This window comes from Odontesthes bonariensis, chromosome 2 (assembly GCF_027942865.1).
Source record: "Odontesthes bonariensis isolate fOdoBon6 chromosome 2, fOdoBon6.hap1, whole genome shotgun sequence".
Taxonomy (NCBI): domain Eukaryota; kingdom Metazoa; phylum Chordata; class Actinopteri; order Atheriniformes; family Atherinopsidae; genus Odontesthes; species Odontesthes bonariensis.
Window position 1 is genome coordinate 38159432 of NC_134507.1, and position 19974 is coordinate 38179405.

Here is a 19974-nt window from a genome sequence, read left to right on the forward strand (position 1 = left end):
AACAGGAAAAGGTCAAAAATCATGAATGTAAGGTGATGTGTTTCTGTATTTTATAGGTCAAAGTCCAGAGAGAAGAGCTGTAGGACAGCACATCTGAGTGTGTGGAAGAATAGCTCAGACTGTTTGGTGAATGTTTTCAACCTCAGAGGTTCTGGGATCAAAACTTATGACTCAGTGAAGTTTCAGCTCCAAACACTAAAAATACAAATTGAAAAACACTCCAGAAACATCTTCAAGTGTGAAGGTGGTTTGGTGAGTTTCACAGAGACCATAACTTGCCAGTGGTGCAACAGCTGGTTCAAATCCTGCCTGTTATCTTCAGGATAACTTTACATTCAATGGAGCAAACTCTCCATCCTTCCATTTGCTTTACCTGGTTTCAGGGGGACTGGAGCCTATCTGCCACAGAAACTCATCAACATTTCAATCCAACAAGTCTGAAACTAAATGAAAAACTGCAGCCCCAGATCAACGTCAGAATGATATAGTCTATGTCAAATGCAGAAACAGTCCCTGTTTCCCTTTTTGGAACTTGTCCTTTCTCAGGACAAAGTTAAATGTATGAGGACCAAAGCCAACGATGGCCTGGGACATCTCAGCAGATCCAGGATCAGCAGCTTGTCCTCTGTGGAGGAAACTTCTGTTAACAAAGCTCAGTGAGACCGCATCAACGTTTCAGTTTAATTTGACTTCCTGAAGGAGAGAAACAGCGCTGGCTGCAGCTCTGAAGAAGTCTCAACTTTATGACTGCTTATACATTCAAAGATGGGGTGTTACACAAAAGTGGACGACCTGCACAGGACAGATAAGTTTTTCAGTCGCTAACTTGACCTCTAAAGCTGCCAGACTTTGCTTCCTGCTTCTGAAGAGTGCAGACGTGTCTCTGCTTCCTCCTGCTGCTTATTGCTTTATTTGCTTTTAAATCATTTTACTTCTTTCCACAAGTCTTGGATATAATTTTATTATTTTTCTTTTAAGTGAACCAAGACTTTTTTAATCATTTTTATTAGAAAGTCATCTGGAAACTGTCGTGTGGAAATTCCGTTGCAGCTTCATGCTTTTGGAGGAGCTCAGCTAACTGAAGCTAATTAGCAGCAAAATGCCTCCCTTTTCCACTGACGATTACCACAAGCTACTCCAGAAGATAGCAATACTGGAAACAAAACTTAATCGGCTTGAAGTGAACGTGGAGATAAATGGACAATATGGGAATGAAACTACTCTGCCAGTATCCCAAAACACTGAAAGGGAGCAGGCTAACAGGAAGCTAACCGGCACCACCCAGACACGGTATGCAACCAGCATTCCGACATACCGTCACTCAGACATGACGCCACTGCGACATCCCGCCATACCGACAGTTTGGTACCACCATTCCGACACTTTGATACCACCATTCCGACACTTTGGCCCAATCCCAATTCTATTTTCTACCCCTTCGCCTACCCCTCGCCCCTTCAAACGTAGGGGTAGGCGAAGGGCTAGGAATGTCACCCCTTCGAATTGGGACAGCACTTCACACTCACGAACGTAATAAGTCCGCGCCGTCAGTTGTTACGTAACCAAAAGCGACAGCTTTAGCCAGAAGTAAACAAACATGACCGGTGCTGTGGTGTTCGCGCTATCCTGGGCTATTCGGATATTTTTAGAAATATCTGCGTCGAATCGACGGAGTGCCATCAGGCGAAGGCGTCTTCGACATCTGGGAGCATTGCTGGATCTTGTTACGGTATGTAGAATAAGAAATCAATGCAAATAACGCTTGTGAGTGAGCAGCTGGTAGCTTCCAGAGCCGGCGTGTGAATATGATTGTGTGTGTGTGTGTTTGAAAGTGCTTCTAACTGTACATTTGTGATATCGTGTAATATAGAAACAATTTGCTTGTCTCGTTGGATTTGCTGATTTATTGATTGGAGTAGTATCCTAACCTGGCTAACCTAGCTGAAAGCATAAGCTAACGTTTACCCTTTGTTACTCGCCTCGTTCCGTTTGGGATAAACATGCAGCTCATGCGTTTTTGAAGCAGTTTTCTTTTTACCAGGTTCAGATTTGATGACTTAAATAAATGCACTGCCTTGTGTGTGCTATCAATGTGTTGGTTTGGGAGGATGAAAGCCTGATCTTTCCATGTTTTTCTTTCCAGCAGACGGGTCATCCTACAAATTATTGCCCATTGGACCACAACATGTACCCCAATTTTTTGGTTATCCCTTGTATAATAAATCTCTTCATACCAATATCCGTTCCAGTCGTTCATATGATGTTGATGTGATAATCATGCTCAAACCTTTGCAAACCTTTTGTCCTTAATTTATTTTATTAGGCTCACATTACAGACTGGTAAGGCAGCTCATTTTCAGAAATAACAGCTTAAAGTGTGTGGTGAAAATATGGAAAATAAACAGTATTAATATAAACAATATGAACATAAACGGGCAACAGTGTAATCATCGAGAACGAGATGACCGGAGCAGGAACAGCGGAGGGCACATCGGAGGTGCTGGGCTCAGTGATGTTCTGGGGGAACAAGACACGACATGACATTATAGCATGCACTTTCATCCATTGTAAAAAAATTAAAAAAGGTGTTTCAGAATGCAGTAGTGGTGGCTGTGTGTACAATAGGTGCATGGGGCATCAACTCACCGTAAAGTTTGTCTATCATGCGCTCAAACAGAGCTAAAAAGCGCTCCGTTTTCTGCTCGTGGCGCTTCTGCTCCTTCAGGCTCTCCTGTATCAGGTAATCCATTATGGGATTGGACTTCCTACTTCTTTTTGGGGATGGGGATGACTTTAGAAACCGATCTTCGTTTTCGGCGCTAAACCTGATCAGGCTCTTTGTTTGTGCTTGAGTCCCTGTGAATCAGTCACGTATATGAATACTTGTGATAATAGGTAGCGAAATGACGCTCATGTCACTCAAAAGGAACTTCTCTATGGTTAACCAACTACATTGCTTGTAAATACTCGTGTTACGATATAAAAAACGACAACTCTTTCGCAGCACCTTCACATGCATTGACCGATTACTCCATGTAAATAGCGACTTTTCCCATGTGCGTTTATATCAGAAAACAACTACACATTGCCACCATGTTAAACTCACACAATACACCAGTTATCACAACCTAAAACGATTCGCGATCTCCCGGTAGTCGGGCTAAGGGGAAGGGCTTTGGAAGAGTATTGGGACAACACTACCCCTTCACGTGAACACGCAAAACGGAGGGGAAGGGGTAAGGGGTGAATTGGGATTGGGCCTTTGATATCACCATTCCGACATCGGCCCCAGCCCCGCCCCCCCCCCCCCCCCCCCAGTATTAATTAGTATCTCCAATCTAATTAAATAATAGCATGTACCCATAGAAAAAATACACACACATCACACAACCTGACTATCGACCGCTAACAACCATGATCAGTAACCTACACAAACCCAGACACATAATGGCTCGGCGGCCAGCAATCGGATAAACCAATGAAGTGAATCAATCCTGTGAAAGAATGAAAACAAGTGAATGAAACCTGAACTCACCCATTATGAAGTTAACTCTGCCAGCCCCCAACCTGCTCACCCAACTCCTTGACGTCGGGTATGGTTGGTAACGTTACTGCGGCTAGCATTAGCAACTAGGCTGCTAGGCTTTCCAAAACGGTAAGCATTAGGCTACTGAAGAAAGCTAGTCTTTTTAGCTACGTTATATTACCATCTTTCTTCTCGGCTATAACCTTTGTTTACGGCCACTGGCCCTAACCTGACGAGCTAGCTGTCAAATCACCGGAAGTTTTCACCGGAAGTACTGGCGCACACACAAAAGCTCTCTCCAGACATATCTTTCTTTCATTCCGCCCAGATGAAATGTAATGCCGCCCAGATGAAATTTAATGCCACTCTTCGAAAATCGCTGTGCTGTCTTTACGATGCGCATCTCCGTTTCACTTTGACAGCATTCTCAGTGGTTTAAGGTAAAATAAATTGAGGCAATTGTCACAAAAACAAATAGCATCCGTTTTATACTGCCAAATGAAATATTGGCTACACAACGAGCCCCTCGTCAGCCCTCATCATCAGTAAATTTCTGAGTAGGTGCGATCAGTCTTGCTTGACTTGCGTGTTGGAATGTCTCTCTCTCGGGCATTTGTAGCTGGTGCAGCCCTATTATTGCATGGCGAGCTGTCCACGCGTGTGGTGCTGAAATCGCGTGTCGGAATGGTGGTATGTTGAAAAGAAAAAATCATACCGCCATTCCGACAAAAGAAAAAATTAAATTCGGAATGACGGGATGTTTCATTTCTTAAAAAAAACGTCACCATTCCGACAATTGAACGTCAATGTCGGAATGTCGGTATGTCGGAATGGCAGCATGTAACCCCCAGGCACGGCAGGAGCCTGGTGTAAATGGAAAATATTCAACCAGTCCTCCCTGGAACTCCCTTGGTGCTAAGCCAAAACACTACAAATCGCCTCCCTCAGATGTGGGAAGACGGTTATCAGGCAGAACCCAACACCTGGAGACTCACAATGACTCTGAGTGGCCTGCACTATCACACAGGAATGTCTCTACCCCAATACCAAAGAAAAAGCAACGATGGACTGAGACCACCACCAAAACCAGGAGCAAATTGCCAGCAAGAAGATCCTGGACATTGTTGCTGAGCATCCGACACTGAAATCTCTCATCATACACACAGGAGCCCTTGATGTTGTGAAGCAACAATCGGAGGTATTAAAACAAGACTTTATGGACCTGGTAAACTAAGTTCGATGCACAAGTACAGAGGTGTTTTTCAGTGGACCTCTACCAACAGTTTGGCAAGGAGATGAGAGATTCAGCAGACTGATGATGCTAAACAGATGGCTTAAAGATGTGCAAAAACTGTTTTATTTAAACATTAACTGACTTTAAGCACACTGATTCTTTAAGAAAACCAAAAGAGCAGGGTGTAAAAAAACACAAAATGTAGTTAAAACTCACTTCTTACTGTTCCTTACAAACACAAACAGCATAGCCTACATATATACACAAATAAATTTGTAAATAATTACTCGACATGAGTTTTCAATAAATGGCCTCAAATGCAAACAGATTAAGTGAAGGATCCAAAAACCTCTCTCCTCTGATCCTTGCCCTGAATATACTGTTGGGCAATGTCTTTCCTGTTCAGATTTCCTGTTCAGCTGATGTTGAGGGGACGCTGGCGTGTATGTCGCCGCTTCTCACATCCAACTTTACTTTAACTTTACTTACTGGTTGCGAACTGATTATCATCAGACTCTGAACGTTAGTGGCATTATTCTACCTACCGTGGATACTCTGTCATCTTCCATCTGGGTTCTTCTCTGCCGGCTGAAACATCCTGAACATCTTGTTTCACGTTTTGCCACGGCAAACTTTCTTGGTCTGTCAACGCGGCTGGAGCTAGCAGACCAAGCTAGGATGTTAGCTACTGAACGCTGCTCCACGACTTTCATCAAATACACTGCAGCGGAACTCAGGAATCTCAGTTCTTACTCGTCTCCGAACTGTCTTGCGGTGATAAAATCTCTCCGACTCCTGCGTCGCCCCCCCTACATGCATAGGGCTACCCGGCATAAGTTTGTTTACCGGGCTACAACTTCGGTCATACCAGCTGTCAGGATCCTTGCCTCAACATGGCGACGTCATCGTTCGAAGCCACGCCCACCACCTGTATATCTGAGACCCCTGGTTTGTGTGGTGGCCAGCACTGTTACTGCTACCACAGTAGTGCCTAGACCTGCCACATTCATGCTACAAAATACCCGCTCACGAAATAACAAAGCCTTACTCATCGATGATATCATCTCTGAAAGAAAACTGGACTTTCTCTGCCTGACTGAGACATGGCAGAGTCAACATGAATTCATCACACTCAACCAAGCCACTCCACCTGGATATTCCTATATTCAAAAGCCTCGCAGCTGTGGCCGCGGCGGTGGGCTGGCCATCATACACCGCACAAACATCCCAATCAAAGAAATTCCAGTAAACACCACATCATTTGAGTGCCTTCACTTCATGTTGGCTGGGGCTAAACAGCTCCAGATGGTCCTTGTGTACCGCCCCCCAAAAGCCTCCACCTGCTTTTTACTGGAGTTTTCTGAACTACTGGCCTCTATCTGCCCCATGTCCCCTACCACCATCTTACTTGGGGACTTTAACATCCACGTGGACTCTAGCTGTTCCCTCGCTGCGGACTTCTTGTCAGTGCTGGACTGTTTTAATTTCACACAGCATGTACAGGGCCCAACACATGCTAAAGGGCACACTCTGGATCTGGTAAGCTGTGCTGGCTTGACCCCCTCCCATCTCCAATGCAGAGACCTGGCTGTTTCTGACCACCATGCCATCCTTTTCTCAGTCCCTGTGCCCCTCCCCAAGCAGTGCATAAAGTGGACCATCACTTACAGGAACACAAAGCGTGTGTGTATTCCTACACTGGCAAACACCCTAGCGATCAACCTCGCTACCCACCCTCCAAACCACACAGTCGACGGCCTGGTGGAACACTACAACACTGCTCTCACCCTTAGCCTGGACTCCGTTGCCCCTCTCATCACCAGATCTGTCTCCTTTGCCCGCCCTGCCCCCTGGTTTACCCAAGAGCTCCGGAGGTTGAAGGCTACTGGGCGCCGGCTCGAGAGGCTCTTCAAAAGATCTGGTCTCACTGTCCATCTTGAAGCCTACAGGGACCATGTTCAGAGCTATAAAGAGGCTCTCTCCCGGACAAAAACACAATACTACTCCACACTCATCAACAATCAACAAAACAATCCCAAAATGCTTTTCTCTACCATCAACCGCCTTCTTGACCCTCCCGATGCCCCCCAACCTTCTGATGCTGCTGACCTCTGCTCCAGATTCCTGGATTTTTTCCAAGAAAAAGTGGATACCATCCATCAGCAGCTCCTGATGTCTACCTCCCCCCCACTGCCCACGCTACATCAGCAGGAGGATACCAACCACCCATCTGTCTGCTTTCCACTGTGTTGCTTCTCCTCTTTTTCCCTGTTGGACACCAACCCCTCCAGTCCGGGTTCAGAATCTACCACAGTACTGAAACTGCCCTCATCAAAATCACCAATGACCTCCTGGTTGCTGCAGATAATGGTCTTATCACCATCCTCATCCTCCGAGACCTGTCTGCAGCCTTTGATACTGTCTCCCACACTATCCTCCTCACCCGTCTCTCTAAACCAGGGGTCTCCAACACGTCGCTCGCGAGCTACCAGTAGCTCGCCGCCCCTTTCCAAGTAGCTCGCCAAAGGGCCAATGAATCATACATCAATTTGAAAACTTAATTGGTCTCTCGGCAAATCTTGATGAGTCAGTCACCACTGACCAGCGACCGCAAATTGAATTTGCTCCCGGGCGCAGTCTAGTCACTTGTGGTCGTTTTGCGAGGCTGAAAATCGAAACTTAATCAGGCCAATCAAATCGTGAGGAGCGGGGTCGGAGGCCGGGCTACCTAGTGACGACAGAGGTGCTACGTTTCAGTGTGTAGTTCCAGAGAGAGATAAACAATGGCTGCGCCCAGCGAACAGTCTTTCGAGTTGGCTTTGGCAGCGACTCTAGAAGATTTAAATATAAATTTTTCTTTGCGAGACGAACAGATAACTGCACTTGAGTTTTTCTTGAAAAAAAAGGACGTTTTTGGAGTTTTGCTCACCGGGTACGGTAAAAGTTTAATTTACCAGCGCTTGCTCTGTTGGTGGGACGACGCTCTGATTGGTTTTTTCGCCATCCTATTGCGTGGCGTTGAGTGCAGAGGCAACTTGACAGACAACCGTTTATCCCGCCCACACTGCTATCCAGCGTCAATAAAAGCTGTACAGGTCTGGCTTGCTAGGCTAGTGAGAAGGAGTTTACGATGGCGACAACATGAGCAGTGCTGTCAAGGCGTTCAGTGCAAAACTGTCATTGTACATTCAGCAAGTGAAAAGCAGAAGATTTCAGCACTTCCCCTCGATCTCAAAGATGCTGGACAGTCACACAGGTGCAGCCAGCGTTTTAGATGTGTCCAAGTATTGTGACCTCTTATCAAGGCTTGGACAGGAGTTTGCTGACAGATTCAGTGACTTTGACAAACTTGAGCCCTGTGTGACATTTATGGCCAACCCTTTCATGAATGTGGACATAAGTGAGATTTCAGGACAGATGGCTGAACTTTTCTGTGTCGATCCTGTGGAAATGGAAATGGAGGTTATAAACCTTCAAAACAATGTGCAGTTAAAGTCTCAACAGCATTCACAGCATTTCTGGAGCTTGGTAGAGCCAGATAATTATGAAAATCTTCACCAAGCAGCTCTGAAAATGTCTGCTTTGTTTGGGTCTACATACCTCTGTGAGTCAGCTTTTTCTGACATGAATGTGCTGAAATCAAAGCTCAGAACGAGACTAACTGATGAACATTTAAATGACTCCATAAGAGTGAACTTAAGTGGATACACTCCAGCATACACCTCTCTTGTTGACTCCTTGCAGTGTCAGTCATCTCACTAGCTAAAAAGGCTGAACTTCTGAACACATTCACACACACACACACACACACACCTTCGCTGCTCAATATTGAACTGAACTAAATGGTTTTTATTGTGAATGCAATTTTTGTTCTTTATTTTTGTGATGTTTTAATACAGAATGTGAGATGTGGACAGTAACATATTGTAAATGTTCAGGAAAAGAAGGCTTATTGAGTTTGTTTGTTCAAAATGAGCAATGACAATAAATGTTACAAAACACAAGTAGCTCTCGGTCATTTTTATTTTGTTAAAGTAGCTCTCAGAGGGAAAAAGGTTGGAGACCCCTGCTCTAAACTCATTGGCCTCACTGGCACAGCAATCTCTTGGTTCCAGTCTTACCTCTCAAGCAGGAAACAATACATCACTCTGAAAGGTTCCAACTCCATCACTGCAGCAGTTAACCATGGCGTCCCCCAGGGGTCTGTCCTGGGTCCCCTTCTTTTCACCATTTACATGCTCCCCCTAGGACAAATTATCCGAAACCATGGACTCAGTTTTCACTGCTATGCTGATGACACTCAGATGTACATCAACACAAACCCCTCCTCTCAGCTCCCACCCATGCAACTCAACAACTGCCTGCAGCAAATTAAAGCTTGGTTGACCTCTAACTTTCTCAAACTCAACAGCAGCAAAACGGAGCTCATGGTAGTGGCCCCGGCACCCCTGCTGAAGAAGGTTGGTGATCTGGCCCTGGTCATAGATGGCTGTTCCATCTCTCCATCACCAGAGGTACGGAACCTGGGTGTCATCCTGGACTCCACTCTCTCATTTCGGTCCCACATCAAGAGCATCACTAAATCTGCCTTTTTTCACCTCAGAAACATTTCAAGACTCCGGCCCTCATTATCCGACTCAGTAACAGAGACCCTCATCCACTCATTACTGGACTACTGCAATGGTGTCCTGTCTGGGCTACCCAGTAAGGCCCTTGACAGGTTGCAGTATGTCCAAAACTCAGCTGCCAGGGTGCTAACTCACACCAAGCCCTGGCAGCACATCACCCCCATCCTAAAGCAACTTCACTGGCTCCCAGTCAAAGCATGCATCACCTATAAAATCCTTCTCTTGACCTACAAATCTCTCCACTCACTTGCACCTAAGTACATTTCCGATCTCCTCCACCCCTACTCCCAGTCGCGGCTTCTGCGCTCCTCAGACAAGGACCTACTCTCCGTTCCTCGTACCAGACTGAAAACATATGGACATGGACTGTGTGGAGGAGAAGAAGTAGATTCGTTTTTTATTGTGCTATTTTGCAATATTTGTGACAGACAAGGAAGAAAGTAAAAAATGTTTCATTTTAAAATATGCTATGCTCTCTGTGACTGTGTTCTTAGTTATTAGCTTAGTTATTATCTTACACCACAGAGACGACTGAGAAACTCAGCGCTAACTTTCGACAGCATGTGGTGACTTCCGGTTTTCAAAAATAAACGAGAACTGTCAATTTTTTATTTAAAAAAAGAAAGAGAGATGTGTGTCTCATAAAACAAGTTATAGTACTATGCCCCTACACTCGTTTTTTTTTAAATAAATAACACCGAAGCTTCAAAGCATGCTACAAACTCGCTGGAGAAATTGTCTAAAAAAAAAAAAAAAAACGTTTGAGCCCTTCTACTGTGCAAAAACTACTTTTCTTGAATAAAAACACGTGAAGTAACACAAGCACCCTCTTTATTACACCAAGCACACTCCCAAAGAAAATATGAATGACAAACCAAAATTTTTCACATTGTTTTTAAATTGTGTTATTATATACAGAAGAGATGTATCATATTTGCTTTATTTGGTGCAACAATCGCTACTGCCAGTATATGTAACCCAAGGGAATTGAATGAAGCTTCGGGTAGTGAACCACTTTATGAGACAATGGTTCAAAATGATTCAATTTCCATCACCAGCTGCAGGTTTTCGTCCCAAACAGGCAACAGTACGACAGTCTTGACTCAGATAATCAGCTGATCTCAGTCTGCAGATAGTTGATTGGTCAAACTGTGTGCTTATATATATATAATTATCTATCTAATATATATAATTGTTTCATATATAAAATTATATATCTAATATATATTATTATAATTGTTTTATATACAGTTATAATTGATTCTTTATTTTAGGCAACTCGGTGCTGCTTGCTGTTTGTGAATGTGCTGCATGGTCTCCGCCACCAGATGGCACCCGCAAAGGAGTCATTGAGCTCCGCCCCCTCAACGTTGAGCCCCGCCCCCTCAACGTTGATCTCCGCCCCGATCTGCGGTCTGCAGTCAGGGGTACTTGGTTCTGGCTGGATGCAATTGAATACAGGAGTGTAATACTGTTTCTCGTCACATAGCCCATACGGGTCCGGGGAGACGCTATTTCGCACTTTGCAAAATGCGAAGAAAGAAAGCAGAGATGTTTTTCTCCATAAAAGTGAGGGGGACGGATCCAAGTGAATCAAAATCAAATCAAAATCCCACCCTCTATCTGCACGCATGACCATGGAGGACAGCGGATCCAGAAAGAACCTGCAACGTCATCAGCCTCACCCCAAGATGAGGAGTCTTCACCAGCCCCAACAGCCCAACAAGTGGAGTCTTCACCAGCCCCGGCAGTCCAACAGGCGGAGTCTCCCCCAGCCCCAGTGGGAAACCCCCAGCCTTCGCCCCCCCGGACCCCACCCAGCCCCCAGCAGTCTCCACTCAGTCTGGACTCCTCACTTCTGGATTTCCCGGACAGGATGAAGAGCTTTCTCAATATTGGAATACAATTGACACCACGCCAAAATCCCATATTCTTCCCCCCTAACATCCCACCTCATCCAGCCCCTCCCATTCCACCACGTCCATCACGTTGGAAACAACCCTCAAACAAAAGTCACCAAGCCCCCCCACCTCCTCTGAATCATCATATCTGTGAGTCTGACTGATATGTGCCGGGTCCAGGCTGTAATACTGATATCAAGAATGCTCTTCCCCAGATAAAGTCAGGGCCCTATGGAGTTCAGACAGCCTTTTCAATCCCTGTGATGACAGGTAACAGAAAAGTGGTCAAAGTGGTGAGAATTAAAAAAGGTTCAGTCAAATCTACCAATCTATTGAATATAGTGTGTCAACCCCGAAACGCAGCAGTATCACCTGTTGTCTCCACGAGATTAGCCCTACTCAATATCAGATCACTAACCAACAAATCCCTCTTAGTAAATGACATGATCATAACCTATAATCTATACTTTTTATTTCTTAGTGAAACATGGCTGACTTAATGTAGCTGTGATACCATTCTCAATGAGGCAGCACCAACAAATTTCAGTTTTATCAATAAGTGTCGAAGTGGTAAGAAGGGCGGGGGAGTCTTTCAGTGCAGAGAAATTTTACTTGGTGATTTTAGCTCTTTTAAATATCTCTGCTTTTTAGTAAAGGGGGATCCAAAAGTTATCTTCCTAATCATTTATAGACCACCAAGATCTTTCTTTGATGAGTTTGCTGAACTGCTGTCAGTTATCTGCACTGACTATAACTTTTTTATCATAACTGGGGATTTTCAATTCAATTCAATTCATTTTTATTTATATAGCGCCAAATACAACAAATGTCATCTCAAGGCACTTAGATAGTAAGTCCAATTCAAGCCAATTGGAATTCAATTAATTAATAATAATCATAATTCATAAAATAATCCAATTCGTTCATATAGAGCCAATTCAAAAACAATTTCCTAGCTAAGAAAACCAACAGATTGCACTGAAAACTTTTTGTTTTTCGGTCCAATCTCCCGTCCTGAGCGACGTGCCTGAGGCGACTGTGGAGAGAAACGACTCCCTATTAACAGGAAGAAACCTCTGGCAGAACCAGACTCAGGAAGGGTGGCCATCCGCCTCGACCAGCTGGGGTTTGAGAAGACAGAAAGGGGGGGGGGGGGGGGGGGGGCCGCGGCGGCGGCACTGTAACACCATTCAAAGGATATCTGTTGGAACAGGGAAACACGAGTTAATGACCACAATAAAATCACATATACATAAAGAGAGTAAAGTGAGGAAAGGTGTGACAGATGAGGCCCCCCAGCAGTCTAGGCCTATAGCAGCTTAACTATGGGATGTTTCAGGATTACCTGAGCCATCCCTAACTATAAGCTTTATCAAAAAGGAAAGTTTTAAGCCTGGTCTTAAAAGTGGAAAGGGTGTCTGCTTCCCGGACATTTACTGGCAGCTTATTCCACAAGAGAGGGGCCTGATAACTGAAGGCTCTGCCTCCCATTCTACTTTTAGAAACTCTGGGAACCTCAAGTAAACCTGCAGTTTGGGAACGAAGTGCTCTGTTAGGAAAATATCTTACAATGAGATCTTTAAGATATGATGGAGCTCGGTCATTAAGAGCTTTATATGTAAGGAGAAGAATCTTAAATTCTATTCTGAATTTAACAGGGAGCCAATGAAGAGAAGCTAAAACTGGAGAAATATGATCTCTCCTGTTAGTTCTCATCAGAACTCTGGCTGCAGCATTTTGGATCAACTGAAGGCTTTTCAGAGAATATGTGGGACAGCCCAATAATAAAGAATTACAGTAGTCCAATCTTGAAGTAACAAATGCATGGACTAGTTTTTCTGCATCACTCTGAGACAAGATGTTCCTGATTTTAACAATATTACGAAGATGAAAGAAGGCAGTCCTAGAAACCTGTTTTATATGCGAGTCAAATGATAAGTTCTGGTCAAAAATAACTCCAAGGTTCCTCACTGTAGAACTAGAAGCCAAGGAAATACCATCTAGAGTAACTATATAGCTAGACAATTTCTCCCTGAAACGCTCAGGTCCAAAGATAACGACTTCAGTTTTGTCTGAATTTAGAAGCAGACAGTTCTGAGTCATCCAGGTCTTTATGTCTTTAAGACATGCTTGTAGTCTGACCAACCTATTGGGTTCATCTGGTTTTATAGATAAGTACAGCTGAGTATCATCAGCATAGCAATGGAAATGTATGCCATGCTGTCTAATAATGTTACCTAATGGAAGCATGTATAAAGTGAAAAGAATCGGTCCAAGCACAGAACCCTGGGGAACTCCATGACTTACTCTGGTGTGTGAGGAAGATTCTTCATTTACAAGAACAAACTGAAATCTATCAGATAAATATGACTTAAACCAGCCTAATGCAGTTCCTTTAATCCCAATAACATGTTCAAGTCTCTGTAATAAGATATTGTGATCGACCGTATCAAATGCAGCACTGAGATCCAACAGGACAAGCAAAGACACAAGTCCGCTATCAGAGGCTAAGAGGAGATCATTGGTAACTTTCAGCAGTGCAGTTTCTGTGCTATGATGCACTCTGAATCCTGACTGAAACTCTTCAAACAGATTATTTCTGTGTAAGTGATCACAAAGCTGAGCTGCAACTATTTTTCAAGAACTTTAGACATAAAAGGGAGATTGGATATAGGTCTATAATGAGCCAACACTTCTGAATCAAGAGTAGGTTTTTTAAGTAAAGGTTTAATTACAGCAACCTTAAAAGTCTGAGGTACATATCCTGTCAACAAAGACAGATTGATCAAATCCAATATGGAAGTGTCAATTAATGGGAAAACCTCCTTGAACAGTCTGGTTGGGATTGGGTCTAAAACACAAGTTGATGGTTTAGAAGAGACTATTGCTGTTGTTAGTTCAGAGAGATCAACTGGGCAGAAGCCGTCTAAATACAAATCAGGTTCTAAAGATACCTCTAAAGCTGCTGTACTTGATGATACATCACTGACAATAGTGGGAAGGACTCCATCAATCTTCTCTCTGATAGAAACAATTTTATTAATAAAGAAGCTCATGAAATCATCACTGCTGAGAGTTAAAGGAATAACTGGCTCAGCAGAGCTCGGACTCTTAGTCAGACTGGCTACAGTGCTGAAAAGAAACCTGAGATTATTCTTATTCTCTTCTATCAATGATGAATAATAAGCAGTTCTAGCTTTACGAAGGGCTTTCTTATACGTTATTAAACTATCTTTCCAGACTAACTGAGACTCTTCTAAATTAGAGGAACGCCACTGTCTCTCCAGCTTTCTTGCAGTCTGCTTTAAAGCACGCAGCTGTGAATTATACCAAGGAGCCAACCTCTTCTGACTGATTACCTTCCTTTTCAGAGGGGCAACATTGTCCAGTGCTGTACGCATTGAAACTATAGTGCTGTCAACAAGAGAGTCAAGTGCTGCTGGAGTAAAGTTTAGGTAGTCGTCCTCTGTCATATCTGCAAATGGCAGTGAAGAAAAGGATGATGGAATTAATTCTTTAAATCTGGTTACAGCATCCTCTGATAGACACCTTCTATATGTACATTTCTTCTCAGAAACTGTATAGTCAAGTAATGTAAACTCAAAGGTTATCAGAAAATGGTCAGATAAGACCGGGTTATGAGGGAACACTGTTAACTGTTCACTCTCAATGCCATAAGTCAGAACAAGATCAAGGGTGTGATTAAGGCAGTGAGTCGGTCTGTGAACACTCTGAGAGAATCCAATAGAGTCTAATATAGAATTAAAGTTCATATTCAGGCTGTCATTTTCAACATCTACATGAATATTAAAGTCACCCACTACAATGACTTTATCTGTACTCAGCACTAACTGGGATAAAAACTCTGAGAATTCAGACAGAAACTCAGAATAAGGGCCAGGTGGACGATACACAACAACAAACACAAGAGGTTTCTGGGATTTCCACTTTGCGTGGGAAAAACTGAGAATCAGAGATTCAAAAGAGCTCAAACTAATCTTGGGTCTGGGACTGATTAGTAACCCTGATCTGAAAATAGCTGCCACTCCTCCTCCTCTGCCTGTGGTTCGAGGAACGTGAACATTTAAACAGTCACAGGGAGTTGATTCATTAATGCTAACATGATCCTCCTGCTGCAGCCAGGTTTCTGTAAGACAAAATATATCAATATGATGATCACAAATCAACTCATTCACTAACAGAGACTTGGAAAGGAGAGATCTGATATTCAGCAAACCACATTTAATAGTTTGATGTTTTTGTTCAGTTAAAGTTTTTGTTTTAATCATTTCTTTTTGCACAAGAGGATTTGCTCCTTTTGTGTTAATCGATTGGGTGGGTAGCAGCAGGTGGGAAGCTGCAGAGAAGTGTGTAAGACTACAACTCTGCATCCTGGTCTGAGCCCTGGGTTGTCATGTTTTAGGGTGGCAAATAAATTCATCCATATTTCTAGAAATGAGAGCTGCTCCTTCCAAAGTGGGATGGATGCCGTCTCTCCTCATCAGACCAGGTTTTCTCCAGAAAGATTGCCAATTATCTATGTAGCCCACGTTGTTTGCTGGACACCATCTAGACAACCAGCGATTGTAGGACGACATGCGGCTAAACATGTCATCACTGGTCAGATTTGGCAGGGGTCCAGAGAAAACTACGGAGTCCGACATTGTTTTGGCAAAATTACACACCGATGCAACATTAATTTTAGTGACCTCCGATTGGCGTAACCGGGTGTCATTAACGCCGACGTGAATAACTATTTTACCATATTTACGTTTATCCTTAGCCAGCAGTTTTAAATAGGATTCTATGTCGCCCGCTCTGGCCCCTGGAATGCATTTGACTATGGCCGCTGGTGCCTCTAATGCCACGTTTCTGACTATGGAGCTGCCAATTACCAGGGTTTTTTCCTCAGCGGGTGTGTCGCTGAGTGGGGAAAATCTGTTAGAAGCGTGGACAGGTCGATGGTGAACAACGGGCTTTACTTTAGAGCTATGCCTCTTCCTGACAGTCACCCAGCCACGTTGTGATCCCGGCTGCTCGGGTTCTGCTAGGGGGAGGCTAATTGAGCTAGCTACGCTAGGTGGCTCCACACTGGCAAAAGGGACCTGGCTCGCTATCGGTTGATTTTCAACAGTGCAGAGCCGAGCTTCCAATTCAGATAACCTCGCCTCCAAAACTACAAACAGACTACATTTGTTACATGTACCATTATCGCTAAAGGAGGCAGAGGAGTAACTAAACATCTGACACACGGAGCAGGTGAAAGCAGGAGGAGGAAGAGAACCCGTAGCCATGCTACGCTAGAGAACCAGACACACCGTTAAAAAGTGAGAATAAAGATCTGTAGGAGTGTGTTAGAACAGAACGGTAAGCTATAGAGTTTAACTATGCAAAATTGTGTAAGTTATAGATAGAAATAAAGTGATTATCAGTACTCCAAGCGGAGCAAGAAATTCCACAGTGCACAAGCACAGACAAGCAAGGTAACAGGAAGTGATGCAACACGTCTTACCGCAAAGCAAAGCGTCACAGGACAAAGCAGGACTCGATCAAAGCAGAACAATGTGGCCCAATTTTAACATTGACATGGACAATAACATGGACACTAATGCCAAAGAACTCTGCTCTCTACTTGACACTTCGATTCCCACTCTTGCCACTCAAAAGATTGGTGGAACTGATAGCTGGAGGGGTGTCAGTCCACCTCCTTGTCACGGCCAAGGTGCCCTTGAGCAAGGCACTGTACCCCCCTTGCTTCCCGGGCGCTTCATGGCTGCCCACCGCTCCAGGTTGGCATCTGTCTCTGAGTGTGCATGTCTCTGAGTGTGTGTGACATGAGTCACACTGAGTGTGGTCACACACACTCAGAGACAGATGCCAACCTGGAGCGGTGGGCAGCCATGAAGCGCCCGGGAAGCAAGGGGGGTACAGTGCCTTGCTCAAGGGCACCTTGGCCGTGACAAGGAGGTGGACTGACACCCCTCCAGCTATCAGTTCCACCAATCTTTTGAGTGGCAAGAGTGGGAATCGAACCACCAACCTTCTGGTTTTTGGACGACCGACTCTAACCACTGAGCCACGGCCACCGCTTGAGGCCACACACTGGATCTGGTTATCTCTAAAGGTGTTGACATTTCTTCTGTTGATATCAAGGACTTGGCGCTCTCTGATAATTTCTGTGAGTTCTCTGACTTGAAGTTAACGGCAAACAGTCAGTTAACCCGTGTGTCTGTTAGAAAAAGTTACATAAATGAGAATACCAGTGCTAAGTTTATGGAAATTATAGCTATGTCATCAACTGCGAGTGCAGAGGCAGTTGATGAACTCTAACTTGATAACTTTAACTTGAAACTCTCAAATGTCATGGATAGTGTTGCACCTGTTAAAAATAAGATGATCTTGAGCAGAAAGCGAACACCATGGAGGATCACTATGATGGTAAAGGCCTTGAAAACAGAATGAAGGAAAGCAGAGCGTAAATGGTGAAAAACTAAACTTCAAATTCACCATGACCTCATGCCTAGTACAGCTTTTTGCTGTACAGGTCTGGCTTACTAAGCTACCCAGATCAACAGATCAGGAGAAGCTGATTCATGCTTTCATCTCCAACAGACTGGCCTACTGTAACGGTCTTCTGACTGGCCTCCCCCAAAAGAGTCTCAAACAGCTGCAGCTCAATCAGTTTGCTTTGCTTTTGCTTTTCATCCACTTCATTGTTCATTGTTGACCTGTGCTCTTTTTTTCATCTCATTGTTGCAAGGGTCAGTACAGCCGGTGTGCAATGGCTGAGCCTCGTCCTGGGTGAACCACCTTCTTGATCATGGTATCTCCCCTGCCAGGTAAGTATGAGTTGGAACTGTCAGAGGCTGACACCTCTTTTCCAGGTGCCTCACTCGGCCGGACGGTGCAGCAAATTCAACTGTCTGCTGTGCCATGCCAGCAGCTAACCTGAATCTGAAAAGCTTGCAGATTAAAACACTCCGGCTTTTCTTCATCTTTCTGATCAGTACTTGTTTCAACAACCAAGGACCTTGGAGCACAAATTTATTTAGTTTTTCCACTCTCCCCATCTCTAGAGCCACACCCACCCACACTGGGAAAATTCTTAGTTGAGGCAAACCCTCAAGGCTTAAAATCTCCAGTGCAGAAATGCTGCCGTATTCTCATCTCGTTGTTGCCATCACTAAGGCAACGCCCACCTGCCTGGGGTGACTGCACTGTATGACCTCACCTGACAACTGCGCAGCTGCATATCAGCTGTGCAGACCTGCCGCAGCATCCAGCAAACCTTGCAAAACATGGGTTTTAAAGATGGAAAGGTGTCGTTAAAGCAGCAACGCCAGGACAAAAACCAAGGTAGAGTTGCCCAGGGATATTCTCGTTAAACAGTCAAATCAGGGGAGAGCGCGAACGCAGTCCCCCACTACCAGAAATTATGCAGTCGAGATTCCCACATTTGGGGAATTCGCAAGGGTCAGTACAGCCGGTGTGCAATGGCTGAGCCTCGTCCTGGGTGAACCACCTTCTTGATCATGGTATCTCCCCTGCCAGGTAAGTATGAGTTGGAACTGTCAGAGGCTGACACCTCTTTTCCAGGTGCATCACTCGGCCGGACGGTGCAGCAAATTCAACTGTCTGCAGTGCCATGCCAGCAGCTAACCTGAATCTGAAAAGCTTGCAGATTAAAACAGTCCGGCTTTTCTTCATCTTTCTGATCAGTTCTTGTTTCAACAACCAAGGAACTTGGAGCACAAATTTATTTAGTTTTTCCACTCTCCCCATCTCTAGAGCCACACCCACCCACACTGGGAAAATTCTTAGTTGAGGCAAACCCTCACGGCTTAAAATCTCCAGTGCAGATATGCCGCCGTGGTCTCATCTCGTTGTTGCCATCACTAAGGCAACGCCCACCTGCCTGGGGTGACTGCACTGTATGACCTCACCTGACAACTGCGCAGCTGCATATCAGCTGTGCAGACCTGCCGCAGCATTCAGCAAACCTTGCAAAACATGGGTTTTAAAGATGGGAAGGTGTCGTTAAAGCAGCAACGCCAGGACAAAAACCAAGGTAGAGTTGCCCAGGGATATTCACGTTAAACAGTCAAATCAGGGGAGAGCGCGAACGCAGTCCCCCACTACCAGAAATTATGCAGTCGAGATTCCCACATTTGGGGAATTCGCAAGGGTCAGTACAGCCGGTGTGCAATGGCTGAGCCTCGTCCTGGGTGAACCACCTTCTTGATCATGGTATCTCCCCTGCCAGGTAAGTATGAGTTGGAACTGTCAGAGGCTGACACCTCTTTTCCAGGTGCCTCACTCGGCCGGACGGTGCAGCAAATTCAACTGTCTGCTGTGCCATGCCAGCAGCTAACCTGAATCTGAAAAGCTTGCAGATTAAAACACTCCGGCTTTTCTTCATCTTTCTGATCAGTTCTTGTTTCAACAACCAAGGACCTTGGAGCACAAATTTATTTAGTTTTTCCACTCTCCCCATCTCTAGAGCCACACCCACCCACACTGGGAAAATTCTTAGTTGAGGCAAACCCTCACGGCTTAAAATCTCCAGTGCAGATATGCCGCCGTGGTCTCATCTCGTTGTTGCCATCACTAAGGCAACGCCCACCTGCCTGGGGTGACTGCACTGTATGACCTCACCTGACAACTGCGCAGCTGCATATCAGCTGT

At 44.7% G+C, this 19974-nt stretch overlaps 2 non-coding genes and 1 pseudogene across 2 annotated transcripts; all 3 read right to left on the reverse strand.

The window, feature by feature from the left end:
- Positions 1–17926: 17926 nt before the first annotated feature.
- LOC142366689 (U1 spliceosomal RNA) lies at positions 17927–18136 on the reverse strand (annotated as a pseudogene).
- A 548-nt stretch (positions 18137–18684) lies between these two features.
- LOC142402319 (U1 spliceosomal RNA) lies at positions 18685–18848 on the reverse strand. The gene has a single exon (XR_012773344.1). It is a non-coding gene; the product is annotated as a U1 spliceosomal RNA (small nuclear RNA).
- Positions 18849–19396: 548 nt separating this feature from the next.
- On the reverse strand, positions 19397–19560 carry LOC142402326 (U1 spliceosomal RNA). The gene has a single exon (XR_012773345.1). It is a non-coding gene; the product is annotated as a U1 spliceosomal RNA (small nuclear RNA).
- Positions 19561–19974: the final 414 nt, after the last annotated feature.